General features: G+C 44.1%; 1 protein-coding gene across 5 annotated transcripts in view; it reads right to left on the bottom strand.

Annotated features, from left to right (window-relative positions):
• 2a5e (Serine/threonine-protein phosphatase 2A 56 kDa regulatory subunit) overlaps positions 1 to 16,766 on the bottom strand; it is an 81,948-nt gene that overhangs the window by 19,529 nt on the left and 45,653 nt on the right.

The following is a 16,766-nucleotide window of genomic DNA, read 5'->3' as shown; positions in this document are numbered from 1 at the left end:
GCAAAGATGTGAATTATAAAGGACCTTCACTTGTTAATTGTTTATATATACACTAAACCCTCCATAGAATAATTTGAAGTTGCACATAAGCCATCAGTATTTATTCATACATGTACAGGTGGACCATAAATGTACAGTTGTATGCCCAACAGTCAGCTAAGTTATTTACATGCAAAATCACAGAAGTTTACGTTAAGGGATCACAGTAGATGGAAGGTTAGAGGTCAGAACAGGAATTGGTCCTCTGGGAAACCCATTGCTAATGTTCAGTCTCTCTCCAATGCTGAATGCAGCCCTGATGAACCAATCCAACTAACTCAGTCTTCCATGATTACGTAAGAGATGAGCTGCTATAGAGGGAACGGACCAGTGTCTGCGCCCACACGCCATGCAAACCTACAGGTCACTCATTACTGCAGCATGTCACTGTAGTCAACAGATTACTGTGGATGTTGTGTTTCTACCTGTACTATGCTGTTAACAGGGAGAAAAAAGACCATACATACAGTACAAATCAGAGGAACCTGCTCCAGACATGAAATTGCTTCCATCAGAGACCAGTTTGCACAAGACTTTTAAATCCAGGCTATATGTACTTGTACTTACGGTATATCTATATAGTCAGTCAGTGCCTGCAGTTTAAACAGGTGGTATAAAATGTGGATAAAAGTGACCTCATCACAGGCCATCCCTAAGACTAAGTATCTACACTAAACTTCCTACGGTCTTCTCAGCCAAGCATCTGTCAACATGGCATTACACAGGGCAATACAGGTATCTGCCAAAATAAAGGCAAAACCAACATAGTGTCTTAATAGGGCGTTGGGCCACCACGAGCCACCAGAACAGCTTCAATGTGCCTTGGCATAGATTCTAAGAGTGTCTGGAACTCTATTGGAGGTGTGAGACACCATTCTTCAATGGGAAATTCCATAATTTGGTGATGGTGTTGGAAAACGCTACAGAATCTCCCATGAGTTCAAATGGGTTGATCTGGTGACTGACACACAAAGACTATGCGTTAGTCTGTGCGCGCATTCTTATAACCCTAACATTACTCCTATCATTGATCCTTTGCTCTCTCATGATTGGCTCATGGTCGGCTTCACTCGGTCTGATTGGTCTAGAGAAGGTCCACTTGGTCCTGATTGACACGCTGATGTCACTGGCTGCCATGGAGACTGTTGGCAAGGTGAAGATGGCAGCGGAGGTGGAGCAGATGGGGGGGCGGGGCTCCATGGAATAACGCCCTCTATTGGGTTAATCAGGTAAGACCAGAGCACAACCAGGTCATTCTAGAACATTCTAGAGCACAGCCAGGTCATTGTAGATTACGACCATCGTACTGTTGACAATGTGATTTTTTAACCCGGTTACTGAGATTTACCGCCCAAAACCAGTCCCTTTTCCCAGGATAAATAACTGCGAGAAACCTGTAAATAATTTGTCATACCGAACAAAAATAAACACCACAACTAACTTTACTGAGTTACAGTTCATATAAGGAAATCAATTGAAATAAATTCATTAGACACTGATCTATGGATTTCACATGACTAGGCAGGGGCACAGCCATGGCTGGGTCTGAGGGCATAGGCCCACCCACTGGGGAGCCAGGCCCAGCCAATGAGAATTCATCCCCCCCCCCCAAAAGGGCTTTATTACAAGCAGAAAAACTCCTCAGTTTCATCATACTATGATTATTATTATTTGACCATGCTGGTCATTTATGAACATTTTAACATCTTGACCATGTTCTGTTATAATATCCACCCGGCACAGCCAGAAGAGGACTGGCCACCCATCATAGCCTGGTTCCTCTCTAGGTTTCTTCCTAGGTTTTTGGCCTTTCTAGGGAGTTTTTCCTAGGGAGTTTTTCCTAGCCACCGTGCTTCTTTCACATGCATTGCTTGCTGTTTGGGGTTTTAGGCTGGGTTTCTGTACAGCACTTTGAGATATCAGCTGATGTATGAAGGGCTATATAAATACATTTGATTTGATTTGATCAGCTGTCTGGGTGGCTGGTCTCAGACAATCCCGCAGGTGAAGAAGCCCGGATGTGGAGGTCCCTGGGCTGGCGTGGTTACACGTGGTCTGCAATTGTGTGGCCGGTTGGAAATACTGACAAATTCTCTAATAAGACGTTGGATGCGGCTTATGGAAAAGAAATTAACATTAAAATCCCTGGTAAGAGCTGTGGTGGACATTCCTGCAATCAGCATGCCAATTGCATACTCCCTCAAAACTTTAAACATCTGTGGCATTATGTTGTGTAACAAAACTGCACATTTGAGAGTGGCCTTTTATTGTCCCCAGCACAAGGTGCACCTGTGCAATGATCCTGCTGTTTAATCAGCTTCTTGATATGCCTCACCGGTCAGGTGGATGGATTATCTTGACAAAGGAGAAATGCTCACGAACAGGGATGTAAACAAATTAGCAAAAAATGAGAAATCCCTTTTCTGCATATGGAACATTTGAGCTCTTATTTCAGCTCATAAAACCAACAACGCTGTTGCGTTTATATTTTTGTTCAGGATATAAGAACAGCATGGCGTGAAATGACACGCAATGTTTAAATATGGCTTCTCTGCGGCCTCTGCGTGATGAACCATCAACGCTCAGGGTGGGAACAGACAGCCCATCTCAAATTGGAGCGCAGTTCACAACGCATGTAGATCTATCATATCATGGTAACTTTTTTTCTTGTCATAGGTAGGCCTACATTTGCTGCAGCATAGTCTATAATATAAAGACTGAATGCACGTCTAATTTACCCATCTCCATCTGGCTTGAGGGGGTCACCTTATTTTTTTAATTGTAAAGAGATTTTTAACACAGCCTCACTCGAATATCGTTGCTTTAAAATCAGTGCACGCGCAAGCACTCCCCCTCAATTCCATTCAGATTACAAAAAAGATAATCCTGTTCTAGATTAACACAGTCAAAAGTTTGGACACTACTCATTCATGGGTTTCTTTATTTTTACCATTTTCTACATTTTTGAATAAAGACATAAAAACTATGAAATAACATATGGAATCATGTAGTAAGTAAAAAAGTGTTAAACAAATCTAAAAATATTTTATATAAGATTCTTCAAAGTAGCCACCCTTTGCCTTAATGACAGCTTTTCACTCACTTGGCAGTCTCTCAACCAGCTTCATGAGGAATGCTTTTCCAACCTTATTGGAGTTCCCACATATGCTGAGCACTTGTTGGCTGCTTTTCCTTCCCTCTGCAGTCCAACTCATCCCAAACCAAAGCAAAGCACCCCCACACCTCTTCCATGCTTCACAGTGGGAACCACATATGCGGAGATCCGTTCACCTACTCTGCATCACAAAGACACAACAGTTGGAAACAAATCTCTCATAGTTGGATTCATCAGACCAAAGGACAGATTTCCACCAGTCTAATGTCCATTGCTCATGTTTCTTGGCCCAAGCAAGTCTTATTATTGGTGTCCTTTAGTTTTTTTGCAGAAATTTGACCATGAAGGCCTGATTGAAGCAGTCTCTTCTGAACAGTTGATGTTGAGATGTCTGTTACTTGAACTCTGAAGCATTTATTTGGGCTGCAAGTTCTGAGGTGCAGTTAATTCTAATGAACTTATCCTCTGCAGCAGAGGTAACGCTGGGTGTTCCTTTCCTGTGGCGGTCCCCATGAGAGCCAGTTTCATCATTGCGCTTGATTTTTTTCAACTGCACTTGAAGAAAATTTCTAATTTTCTGGATTGACTAACCTTCATGTCTTACAGTAATGGACTGTTGTTTCTCTTTGCTTATTTGAGCTGTTCTTGCCATAATATAGACTTGGTCTTTTACCAAATAGGCCCATCTTCTGTATACCACCCCTACCTTTTCACAACACAACTGATTGGCTCAAACGCTTTAAGAAGGAAAGAAATCCCAAATTAACTTTAACAAGGCACACCTGTTCATTGAAATGCATTCTGTTAATTGAATGCCAAGAGTGTGCAAAGCTGTCATCAAGGCAAAGGGTGGCTACTTTGAAGAATCTCAAATATAACATATAATCATGTAGTAACACTTTGTTACTACATGATTCCATGTGTTATTTCATAGTTGATGTCTTCACTATTATTCTACAATGTAGAAAATTGTAAAAAATTAAAAACTTGAATGAGTAGGTGTGTCCAAACTTTTGACTGGTACTGTGTGTGTGTGTGTGTGTGTGTGTGTGTGTATAATTAATGTTTTTAGATTGATGTCCTGGCCTACCTCTTTCAGGTAATACATTCAATGCAGTGTAGCCTAGTGGTTAGTGCGTTGGACTAGTAACCGAAAGGATGCAAGTTCGAATCCCCGAGCTGTCGTTCTGCCCCTGAACAAGGCAGTTAAACCCACTGTTCCTAGGCCCGTCATATAAAATAAGAATTTGTTCTTCACTGACTTGCCTAGATAAATAAAAGGTAAAATATTTAGCTAATTAATGATGGGTTATGCATAAAAATCGAACTTATAGCCCTTGCGTAATATGCTCCACTGGCCTCTCCTTAAAAAAATAAAAATAATCCTTAGCTCTTGGAGTACCAAGCATTAAAAGTTAGACTAGAACAGCATCTCTGGACATTTTTTAAAATGTATTTCTTAGACTATTTGAAGAGGTACCCAATCTCTTGTTTGTGGAATTTTAAATATACAGTGAGGGAAAAAAGTATTTGATCCCCTGCTGATTTTGTACATTTGCCCACTGACAAAGAAATGATCAGTCTATAATTTTAAATGGTAGGTTTATTTGAACAGTGAGAGACAGAACAAAAAAAATCCAGAAAAACGCAAGTCAAAAATGTTATAAAATGATTTGCATTATAATGAGGGAAATAAGTATTTGACCCCTCTGCAAAACATGACTTTGTGATTGCCAACAAGGGTTTTGCCACCAAGTACTGAGGTCAGATGTTTCTTGTAGTTGGCCACCAGGTTTGCACACAGCTCAGGAGGGATTTTGTCCCACTCCTCTTCTCCAAGTCATTAAGGTTTCGAGGCTGACGTTTGGCAACTCGAACCTTCAGCTCCCTCCACAGATTTTCTATGGGATTAAGGTCTGGAGACTGGCTAGGCCTCTCCAGGACCTTAATGTGCTTCTTCTTGAGCCACTCCTTTGTTGCCTTGGCCATGTGTTTTGGGTCATTGTCATGCTGGAATACCAATCCACGACCCATTTTCAATGCCCTGGCTGAGGGAAGGAGGTTCTCAACCAAGATTTGACGATACATGGCCCCATCCATCGTCCCTATGATGCGGGGAAGTTGTCCTGTCCCCATAGCAGAAAAACACCCCCAAAGCATAATGTTTCCACCTCCATGTTTGACGGTGGGGATGGTGTTCTTGGGGTCATAGGCAGCATTCCTCCTCCTCCAAACACGGCGAGTTAAGTTGATGCCAAAGAGCTCCATTCTGGTCTCATCTGACCACAACACTTTCACCCAGTTGTCCTCTGAATCATTCAGATGTTCATTGGCAAACTTCAGATGGGCATGTATATGTGCTTTCTTGAGCAGGGGGACCTTGCGGGCACTGCAGGATTTCAGTCCTTCACGGCGTAGTGTGTTACCAATTGTTTTCTTGGTGACTATGGTCCCAGCTGCCTTGTGATCATTGACAAGATCCTCCCGTGTAGTCCTGGGCTGATTCCTCACCGTTCTCATGATCATTGCAACTCCACGAGGTGAGATCTTGCATGGAGCCCCAGGCCGAGGGAGAATGACAGTTCTTTTGTGTTTCTTCCATTTGCGAATAATCGCACCAACTGTTGTCACCTTCTTACCAAGCTGCTTGGCGATGGTCTTGTAGCCCATTCCAGCCTTGTGTAGGTCTACAATCTTGTCCCTGACATCCTTGGAGAGCTCTTTGGTCTTGGCCATGGTGGAGAGTTTGGAATCTGATTGATTGATTGCTTCTGTGGACAGGTGTCTTTAATACAGGTAACAAACAAACACTCCCTTTAAGAGTGTGCTCCTAATCTCAGCTCGTCACCTGTATAAAAAAGACACCTGGGAGCCAGAAATCTTTCTGATTGAGAGGGGGTCAAATACTTATTTCCCTCATTAAAATGCAAATCAATTTATAACATTTTTGACATGCGTCTTTCTGTATTTTTTTGTTGTTCTTCTGTCTCTCACTGTTCAAATAAACCTACCATTAAAATTATAGACCGATCATTTGTCAGTGGGCAAACGTACAAAATCAGCAGGGGATCAAATACTTCCCCCCCCCTCACTGTAGATATCACAGGCAGTTTGAAAGAAGAGCGAACTCACAATGGCAGTAGGCTATAGCAGTTATTTTCAGACCCATAACCATTCAATCTTCGTGAAGAGAAGTGAAAGCCTTCTGCATCTAATTCTAGTACTATAATATGGATGTCAGTAGAATGATTATGGACAAAAATGAAATAAGTTTACTGGATATCATTAGAATGATTAACGGCAAAATGTATATAATTTAACTGTTGAAAGCGAGGAAGGAATGAAGCAACAATAGAGAGCAAAGAGGCTACTAGGCTTATAACATTAGGGTAAATATTATGAAAAAGGTAAATATGTTAGCCTACCAATTATACAAATAGGCCCTATATTTCAAAATGTAAATGTAATTCATTAGCCTATACTTGTAACTTTGTAGGCCGCAAGTGCTGCACCAGAATCCCATGTTCTCTCCCTGTTTTAACATGGTTTCAACGCTGTGCGTAATTCCAGCCCATAATTCAATACAGTATTACAGTTCATGTGCAGTAGGCTATACCATATATGTATTGGATAACGGCAATCATTTGGGCTTGGGCTCATTCAATATAGGGCTCAGGTAGCGTCAGTCTTGAATTTACGATCAAAGTTCTAATCAAATCCAGACATGGGCCTATTTATATGCTTTAGAATGACACTACCGGTTTTGGCGGGAAATACAGGGTTACCCGGGAGAAAGGTGATTTACTCTCGGGAGGGAACATTGTTTGTGAATATTTTACCACACACACTTCTAAAACATTTCTAAATCTCCCTCTTCTCCTCTCTCACAACCCTCGCTTCTGTATTGCAGTGTTCCACCTGCTGTTACTGGAAACTGGTCCCGGTAAGTGTGCTCCTTTAACCTGCATCTCAGCTAGACGGCCAGCCAACAGAGATAAAGAAGTACAGAGGCCAGGTCCACAGGAATCTGACTCTCTATACACATCCCTGTTTAAAGCAGCACAGATAACGGAGACCGTCAGGATGAGCGTGTGGTTAGCCAAGGCTAGTACCATGCCTGCGATTAGACCAGCCCCAGTGTTTGTGTCAGCTAAATGGTCCCTGTCCCGTTCCTGGTTGATTAATGTAATTTGTGCGCCAGTCCAGCCAGTGATGGTCTTCCTCCATCCATCCATCTATCCAGCATCATCATGATGATATGGCCGGTGACACTTTCCTTCTTGAAAGTGCAAAACTTGACTCCTGACATGCAAAACATTTTTGGGTGGACTAATGAAAAAAAATACCAAAAAGATAGTTTGAGTAGACTTTCCCTTTAAAAGGAAGCAATTAACAGAGCATGTAATCCCACAGGACAGAGTAATCCCTCCAGGGAGGAGAGAAAGCCCGGAACCACACACATGCACACCCCTCAAGACATGCCACTAGAGGTCTCTTCACTGTCCAGAACAGACTATGGGAGGCACACAGTACTAGATAGAGCCATGAATACATGGAACTCTATTCCACATAACTCATGCCAGCAGTAGAATTAGATAAAAAAAAAAAAAAATGATAAAAATACACCTTATGGCCGTGGCAGCAGCTAATGGGGATCCATAATATACACAAAAACACACACAAGCACACTCCACAACTGCAGGGCTCTCCAGAGGGTAGTGCAGTCAGCACAACGCATCCCACAGGGGCACACTTCCTGCCCCCAGGAAATCCACAGCACCTGGTGTCACAGGAAGACCAAGAAGATCATCAAGGACCTCAGCCTCCCGAGCCACAGCCTCTTCACCCATCTACCATCTAAAAGGCAGAGACAGTACAGGTGCATCAAAGCTAGGATGGAGACACTGGAAAACAGTTTATATCTCAGGCCATCAGACTTAAATAGTCACCACTAGCCAGCTACCACCCGGTACTCAACCCTGCACTTTAGAGACGGCTGCCCTATGTACATAGTCATTGAACACTGGTAAACTAATGTTTACATACAGTTTTACCCACTACATGTCCAAACGTATGTGGACACCTGCTCATCGAACATTTCATTCCAAAATCACGGGCATTCATATGGAGTTGGTACCCCTTAGCTGCTATAACAGAATCCACTCTTCTGTGAAGGCTTTCCACTTGATGTTAGAGCATTGCTGCGGGGATTTGCTTCCACTCAGCCACAAGAGCAAAATCCCCCAAAAAATTGTCACATGCGGCAGATACAACAGGTGTAGACATTACTGTGAAATGCTTACAAGCCCTTAACTCCTATTTTTCTTAAAACGGCATTGTTGGTTAAGAAAAAAATATTTACTAAATAAACTAAAGTGAAAAAGAGCAACAATAAAATAACAATAATGAGGCTATATACAGGGGGGGGGGGACCGGTACCAAGTCAATGTGCGGGGGTACAGGTTAGTCGAGGTAATATGTACATGTAGGTAGGGGTAAAGTAACTATGCATAGATAAAACAGCGATTAGCAGCAGCGTAAGGGGGGGGGGGGGGGGGCAACAAATAGTCCAGGTAGGCATTTGATTACATGTTCAGCAGTTCTATGGCTTGAGGATAGAAGCTGTTAAGAAGCCTTTTGGACCTTGACTTGGAGCTCCGGTTCCACTTGCCGTGTGGTAGCAGAGAGAACAGTCTATGACTAGGGTGGCTGGAGTCTGACAATTTTTACAGCTTTCCTCTGACACTGCCTGGTATAGAGGTCCTGGATCGCAGGAAGCTTGGCCCCAGTTATGTACAGAGTCGTACCCACTACCCTCTGTAGCACCATGCGGTCGGAGGCCAAGCAGTTGCCATACCAGGCGGTGATGCAACCAGTCTGGATGTTCTCGATGGTGCAGCTGAAGAACAATAAGGATCTGAGGACCCATGCCAAATCTTCAAGATCCTGAGGGGGAATAGGCATTGTCGTGCCCTCTTCACAATTTTCTTGGTGTGTTTGGACCATGTTGGTGATGTGGACACCAAGGAACTTGAAGATCTCAACCTGCTCCACTACAGCCCCGTCGATGAGAATGGGGGAGTGCTCGGCCATCCTTTTCCTGTAGTCCACGATCATCTCCGTCTTGGTGACGGGGCAGTATTCAGAAATTCAGATGAATAACATGCCCAAATTAAACTGCCTGCTACTCGGGCCCAGAAGGTAGGATATGCATATTATTAGTAGATTTGGATAGAAAACACTCAAGTTTCTAAAACTGTTTGAATGATATCTGTGAGTATAACAGAACTCATATGGCAGGCAAAAACCTGAGAAAAAAATCCAACCAGGAAGTGGCTTGTAGTTTTTCAATCTAATCCCTACTCAAACTACAGTGTCTGTGGGGTCATTTTGCACTTCCTAAGGCTGCCACCAGATGTCAACAGTCTTTAGAACCTTGTTTTATGCTTCTACTGTTACAGGGCAGAGAAGAGGAGCTGACTCAAGCCTGGGACCAACGAGTTGTTTACTGCGCGAGCACATAGGCGCGCCGCTCCTTCTATTTCCTCTGTAATGAATACACTATTGTTCGGTTGGAATATTATCGAAGATTTGTTAAAATGACCCGAAGGATTGATTGTAAACATCGTTTGACATGTTTCTACGAGCGGTAATGGAACTATTTGACTTTGGTTTTGCACTCGTGCGTTATGCCTTTGGATTAGTGATCTGAACGTGCGAACAAACGGAGGTATTTGGACATAAATATGGAGTTTATCGAACAAAACAAACATTTCTTGTGGAAGTGGGAGTGCATTCCGACAAAATCAGCAAAGGCAAGTGAAGATTTATAATACTATTTCTGAGTTTAGTTGACTCCAGAACTTGGCGGGTAACTGTATAGCTTGCTTTGATGGCTGAGCTCTGCACTCAGAATATTGAAAAATGTGCTTTCGCCATAAAGCTATTTTGAAATCTGACAGCGGTTGCATTAAGGAGAAGTGCATCTATAATTCTTTCAATAACTGTTGTAAGTTTTATCAACGTTTTTGAGTATTTTTGTAAATTGATGTGCTCATTCACCGGAAGTTTTGGAGGATTTATGGATATAAATATGAACTTTATCGAACAAAACATACATGTATTGTGTAACATTGAGTCCTGGAAGTGTCATCTGATGAAGATCGAAGGTTAGTGATTAATTTTAGCTGTAGTTCTGGTTTTTGTGACGCCTCTCCTTGCTTGGAAAATGGCTGTGTGGTTTTTCTTGTTTAGGCGCTGTCCTAACATAATCTAATGTTATGCTTTCACCGTAAAGCTTTTTTTGAAATCGGACACTGTGGTTGGATTAAGGAGAATCTTATCTTTAAAATGGTGTATAATACTTGCATGTTTGAGAAATTTAAATTATGAGATTTTTGTTGTTTTGAATTTGCGCCCTGCTACTTCACTGGCTGTTGATAGTGTGTACCGCGGGTGGGACGCTAGCATCCCAGAGAGGTTAGGGAGAGGTTGTTGTCCTGGCGTCAGTGATCAGGCCTACCACCGTTGTGTTGTCGGCAAACTTAATAATGGCATTGGAGTCGTGTTTGGCCACGCAGCCATGGGTGAACAGGGAGTACAGAAGGAGACTAAGCACGCACCCATGAGGGACCCCTCGTTGAGGATGAGGGTGGCAGATGTGTTGCCTACCCTTACCACCTGGTGGCAGCCCGTCAGGAAGTCCAGGATCCAGTTGCAGAGGGAGGTGTTTAGTCTCAGGGTCCTTAGCTTATTGATGAAATTTGTGGGCACAATGGTGTTGAAGGCTGCGCTGCAGTCAATGAACATAATACTCACATAGGTGTTCCTTTTGTCCAGGTGGGAAAGGGCAGTGTTGAGTGCAAAAGATATTCTGTCATCTGTGGATCTGTTGGGGTGGTATGCAAATTGGAGTGGGTCTAGGGTTTCTGGGATGATGGTGTTGCTGTGAGCCATGACCAGCCTTTCAAAGCACTTCATGGCTACAGACATGAGTACTACGGTTCAGTAGTCATTTAGGCAGATTACCTTGGTGTTCTTGGGCACAGGGTCTATGGTGGTTTGCTTGAAACATTAGGTATTACAGACTCAGACAGGGAGAGGTTGAAAACGTCAGTGAAGACACTTGCCAGTTGGTCAGCGCTTGCTCGCAGTACATGTCCTGGTAATTCGTCTGGCCCTGCGACCTTGTGAATGTTGACCTGTTTAATGGTCTTACATCGGCTACGGAGAGCGTGATCACAGTTGTCCCCGGAACAGCTGATGCTCTCATGCATGCTTCAGTGTTGCTTGCCTCGAAGCGCGCATAGAAGTCATTTAGCTTGTCTGGTAGGCTTGTGTCACTAGGTAGCTCACGGCTGTGCTTCCCATTGTTGTCCGTAATAGTTTGCAAGCCCTGCCACAACCGACAAGCGTCGGAGCCGGTGTAGTAGGATTCAATCTTAGTCCTGTATTTACACTTTGCCTGTTTGATGGTTTGTCTGAGGGCATAGCGGAATTTGAAAGCGGCAGCTCTACCCTTTAGCTCAGTGCAGATGTTGCCTGTAATCCATGGCTTCTGGTCGGGGTATGTACGTACGGTGACTGTGGGGACAACGTCATCGATGCACTTATTGATGAAGCCGGTGACTGATGTGGTGTACTCCTCAATTCCATCGGAAGAATCCCGGAACATATTCCAGTCTGTGCTAGCAAAACAGTCATGTAGCTTAGCATTTGACCACTTCCGTATTGAGCGAGTCACTGGTACTTCCTGCTTTAGTTTTTGCTTGTAAGCAGGACAGAATTATGGTCAGATTTGCCGAATGGAGGGCAAGGGAGAGCTTTGAACGCGTCTCTGTGTGTGGAGTAAAGGTGGTCTAGAGTTTTTTTCCTCCTCTGGTTGCACATGTAACATGCTGGTAGAAACTACGTCAAATGGATTGAAGTTGACCTGCATTATAGTCCAAGGCCACAAGGAGCGCCACCTCTGGATGAGCATTTTCTTGTTTGCTTATGGCCTTATACACCGCGTTGAGTCTGGTCTTAGTACCAGCATCGGTTTGTGGTGGTAAATAGACAGCTACAAGAACTCTTGGAAAATAGTGTGGTCTACAGCTTATCATGAGATACTCTACTTCAGGCGAGCAAAACCTTCAGACTTCCTTAATATTTCATTTCACGCACCAGCTGTGATTGACTCTGGTCTTACCAGAGGCAGCTGTTCTGTCTTGCCGATGCACGAAAAAAAAACAGCCAACGGTATATTATCCATGTCGTCGTTCAGCCACGTCTCAGTGAAACATAAGATATTACAGTTAATGTCCCGTTGGTAGGATAGTCTTGTATAGAGCTCATCCAGTTTATTCTCCAATGATTGCACGTTTGCCAATAGAACAGATGGTAGTGGCAAGTTACCCACTCGCCGATGAAATCTCAGAAGGCACGCGGATCTGCGGCCCCTGTATCTGCGTCTTTTCTTCATGGGGATTTAGGCCTTGTCTGGAGTACATCATTCGCATACGGTTTCTGGAGTATATCATTCGCGTCCGACTCAATAAAGAAAAATATATATATTTGTCCAGAGACGGTGGCAGAAAAATTATGTACACAATAAGTTACAAACAACGTGAAAAAACACAAAATGGCACAATTGGTTAGGAGCCCCTAAAATAGCAGCCATCTCCTTCGGCGCCATTCTGTCAGGTTGGGCACTGATGTTGGGCGATTAGGCTTGCAGTTGGCATTCAAATCAAATATTATTTTCACATAACATATTTAGCAGATGTTATTGCGGGTGTAGCAAAATGCTTGTGTTCCTAGCTCCAACAGTGGATCTAACAATTCACAACAAAACAACAATTTAAAAGAATGAAATTAAGAAATATTAGGACGAGCAATGTCGGAGTGGTATTGACCAAAATACAGTAGAATACAGTATATACATATGAATTAAAACAGTATGTAAACGTTAAAGTGACCAGCGATTCCATGTCTATATACATATGGCAGCAGCCTCTAGGGTGCAGTGTTGAGTAACCTGGTGGAAGCCGGCTAGGGATGGCTTTTAACAGTATGTTGACCTTGAGATAGACTAAAACAGCTTCTTAGTCCCAGCTTTGAAGTACGTGTACTGACCTCACCTTCTGGGTGACAGCAGGGTGAACAAGCCTTTGCTCGAGTGGTTGATGTCCTTGACGATCTTTTTGCCTTCCTGTGACATCAGGTGCTGTAGGTGTCCTGAAGGGCAGGTAGTTTGCCCCCAGTGATGCATTGGGCGCAACACCCTCTGTAGAGCCCTGCGCTGCGGGCAGTGCAGTTGCCGTACCAGGCGGTTATACAGCCCGACAGGATGCTCTCATTTTGTGCATTTTCAATTCAAATTGTATTGGTCACATACACATATTTAGAATTTTTTTATTGCGGGTGTAGCAAATTGCTTGTAAAAGTGCGTGAGGGTCTTAGGAGACAAACAGAATTTCTTCAGCCTCCGGCAGTTGAGGTGCTGTTGCGCCTTCACCACACTGTCTGTGAGGGTGGACCATTTCAGTTTGTCAGTGATGTGTACGCCGAGAAACTTGAAGCTCTTCACCTTCTCCACTGCAGTCCTGTCAATGCGGATGTGGGCGTGCTCCCTCTGCTGTCTCCTGAAGTCCAAGATAAGCTCCTTCATTTTGTTGACATTGAGGGAGAGGTTATTTTCCTGGCACCACTCTGCCAGGGCCTTACCTCCTCCCTGTAGGCTATCTTGTCATTGTTGGTAATCAGGCCTACTACTGTTGTGTCTGCAAATTTGATGTTTGAGGTGTGCGTGGCCACGCAGTCATGGGTGAACAGGGAGTACAGGAGGGGGTTGAGCACCACACACACACACACCCCTTTGTGGGGCCCCAGTGTTGAGGATCAGCATAGTGGAGGGGTTGTTTCCTACCTTCACTACCTGGGGGCGACCTGTCTGGAAGTCCAGGACCCAGTTGCCCAGGGTTGGGATCAGACCCAGGGCCCCGAGCTTAATGATGAGCTTGGAGGGTACTACGGTGTTAAAAGCTGAGCTATAGTCAATGAACAACATTCTTACATGAGGTATTCCTCTTGTCCAGATGGGATAGGGCAGTGTGCAGTGCGATGGCATCGTCTGTGGATCTATTGGGGCGGTATGCAAATTGAAGTGGGCCTAGGGTGTCAGGTAAGGTGGAGGTGATATGATCCTTGACTAGTCTCTCTTAGCACTTCCTGATGACACGGGGCAATAGTAATTTAGTTCAGTTACCTTTGCCTTCTTGGGTACAGGAACAGAAGTGGACATATTGAAGCATGTGGGGACAGCAGACTGGAATAGGGAGATATTGAATATGTCCGTAAACACTCCAGCCAGCTGGTTCATCAGTAAGTGAATAGGGGCTACGGATGCAGTCTGGGCTGACAGACTTGCGAGGGTTAACACGCTTAAAATGTCTTATTTAAGTCGGATACGAAGAAGGAGGCCTCACAATGCTTGGTAGCAGGTCGCATCACTGGCAATGTGTTATCCTCAAAGCGGGCGAAGATGATGTTTAGCTTGTTGGGGAGCAAGACGACGGTGTCCTTGATGTGGATGGTTTTCCCTTTGTAACCCGTGATTGTCTGTAGACCCTGCTACATATGTCGTGTCTGAGCCGTTGTACTAACGTTTTGCCTGTTTGATTGCCTTACGGAGGGACTAACTACACTGTTTGTATTCAACCATATTCCCAGTCACCTTGCCGTTGTTAACTGAGGTGGTTCGCACTTTCAGTTTTGCGTGAATGCTGCCATCTATCCACGTTTTTGGTAGGTTAATAGGTCACAGTGGGAACATCCCCTATACACTTCCTGATTAACTCTGTCACCTTGTCCATGTATACGTCATTGTTATTGCCAGAGGCAACCCAGAACATATCCCAGTCCGCATGATGAAAATCGAAGCATAGATTCTGGTTGGTCAGACCAGCGTTGAATAGACCTTAGCACGGCTACTTCCTGTTTCAGTTTCTGCTTACAGGAAGGTAAGAGCAGAATGGAGTTGTGATCTGATTTGCCAAAGGGAGGGCCTTGTAGCCATCCTGGAAGGGAGAGAAACAATAGTTGAGAGTTTTTGAAGCACGAGTACTACAGGCAATGTGTTGATGCATTTTGCTAAGAGCATTTGTTTTGTTAAAATACCCAGCTACAGTAAATGCGGACTCAGGATGTGGTTTCCAGTTTGCACAAAGTCCAGTGTAGTTCCTTGAGGGCCGTCGTGGTATCTGCTTGATGGGGAATATTCACGGCTGTGACTATAACCGAAGAGATCGCTCTTGGGCGGTAATACGGTTGGCATTTGATTGCGAGGTATCCTAGGTCAGGTGAACAAAAGGACTCAAGTTCCTGTACGTTACCACAATCAAACCATAAGTAGTTAATCATGAAACATGCACGCCTTCTTCCCGGGAAGTTCTTTAATCCTGTTTGCGCGGCGTACTGAGAACCCAGCTGGCTGTATGGACGGGGACAGTATATCTGGAGAGCCATGATTCCGTGAAATGCAGTGTATTACATCCCCTGATGTCTCTGGAAGGAGGTCCTCGCAGTCAGCTCATAAACTTTATTTTCAAGGGACTGAACATTAGTGAGCAATATACACGGAAGCGGTGGATGGTGTGCACGCCTCCTGAGTCGGACAAGAAGTCCACTCAGAATACCTCACTGCCGGCGGTGTCTTGGGGCAGCCTCTGGGAAAAGTTTAATTGCCCTGGGGGTTAAGAACAAAGGAACCAATTAAAAGGAAGGTTGTATTTCTGTTTGTAATGCTGTTGAGTTACCGCCACTCTGATATCCAAAAGTTATTTCCGGCAGTATGTATTAACACAAAAAATGTTTTGTGCTAATAATGAAAGAACTAACAAGAAAACAAAAAACTGGAAGTTACTTAGGAGCTAGAAGCAGAGCTGCCATGTCTGTCGGCGCCATTTGTGTGCCATTCCAATTTATCCCAAAGGTGTTTCTATTGGGTTGAGGTCAGGGGTGTGTGCAGGCCAGTCAAGTTCTTCCACACCGATCAGTACAAACCAATTCTGTATGGACCTCACTTTGTGCACAGGGGCAGTGTCATGCTGAAACAAGAAAGGGCCTTCCCCAAACTGTTGCCACAAAGTTGGAACCAAAGAATAAGCTAGAATGTCATTGTATGATGTAGCGTTACGATTGTTCCAGTGTAAGGCAAAGAGTTCTAGCCCAAACCATGAAAAACAGCCCCAGACCATTATTCCTCCTCAACCAAACTTCACAGTTGGCACTATGCATTGGGGCAGGTAGCGTTTTCTTGGCATCCGACAAACCAAGATTTGTCCGTCAGACTGCCAGATGGTGAAGCGCAATTCATCATGCCTGAGAAGGCGTTTCCACTGTTCCAGAGTCCAATGGCTGCAAGCCTTACACCACTTCAGCTAACGCTTAGCATTGCGATTGGTGATCTTAGGCTTGTGTGCGGCTGCTCGGCCATGGAAACCCATTACATGAAGCTCCCGACGAACAGTTATTGTGCTGACGTTTCCAGAGGCAGTTTGGAACTCGGTAGTGAATGTTGCAACCAAGGACAGACGATTTTTACGTGATACAGCACTCTGCAGTCCGTTCT

The sequence above is a fragment of the Salmo salar genome, chromosome 09, assembly GCF_965601325.2.
Source record: "Salmo salar chromosome 09, fSalSal1, whole genome shotgun sequence".
Classification (NCBI taxonomy): domain Eukaryota; kingdom Metazoa; phylum Chordata; class Actinopteri; order Salmoniformes; family Salmonidae; genus Salmo; species Salmo salar.
Note: the sequence above shows the minus strand (reverse complement) of the source record. Positions and strands in the feature narration are given on the sequence as shown.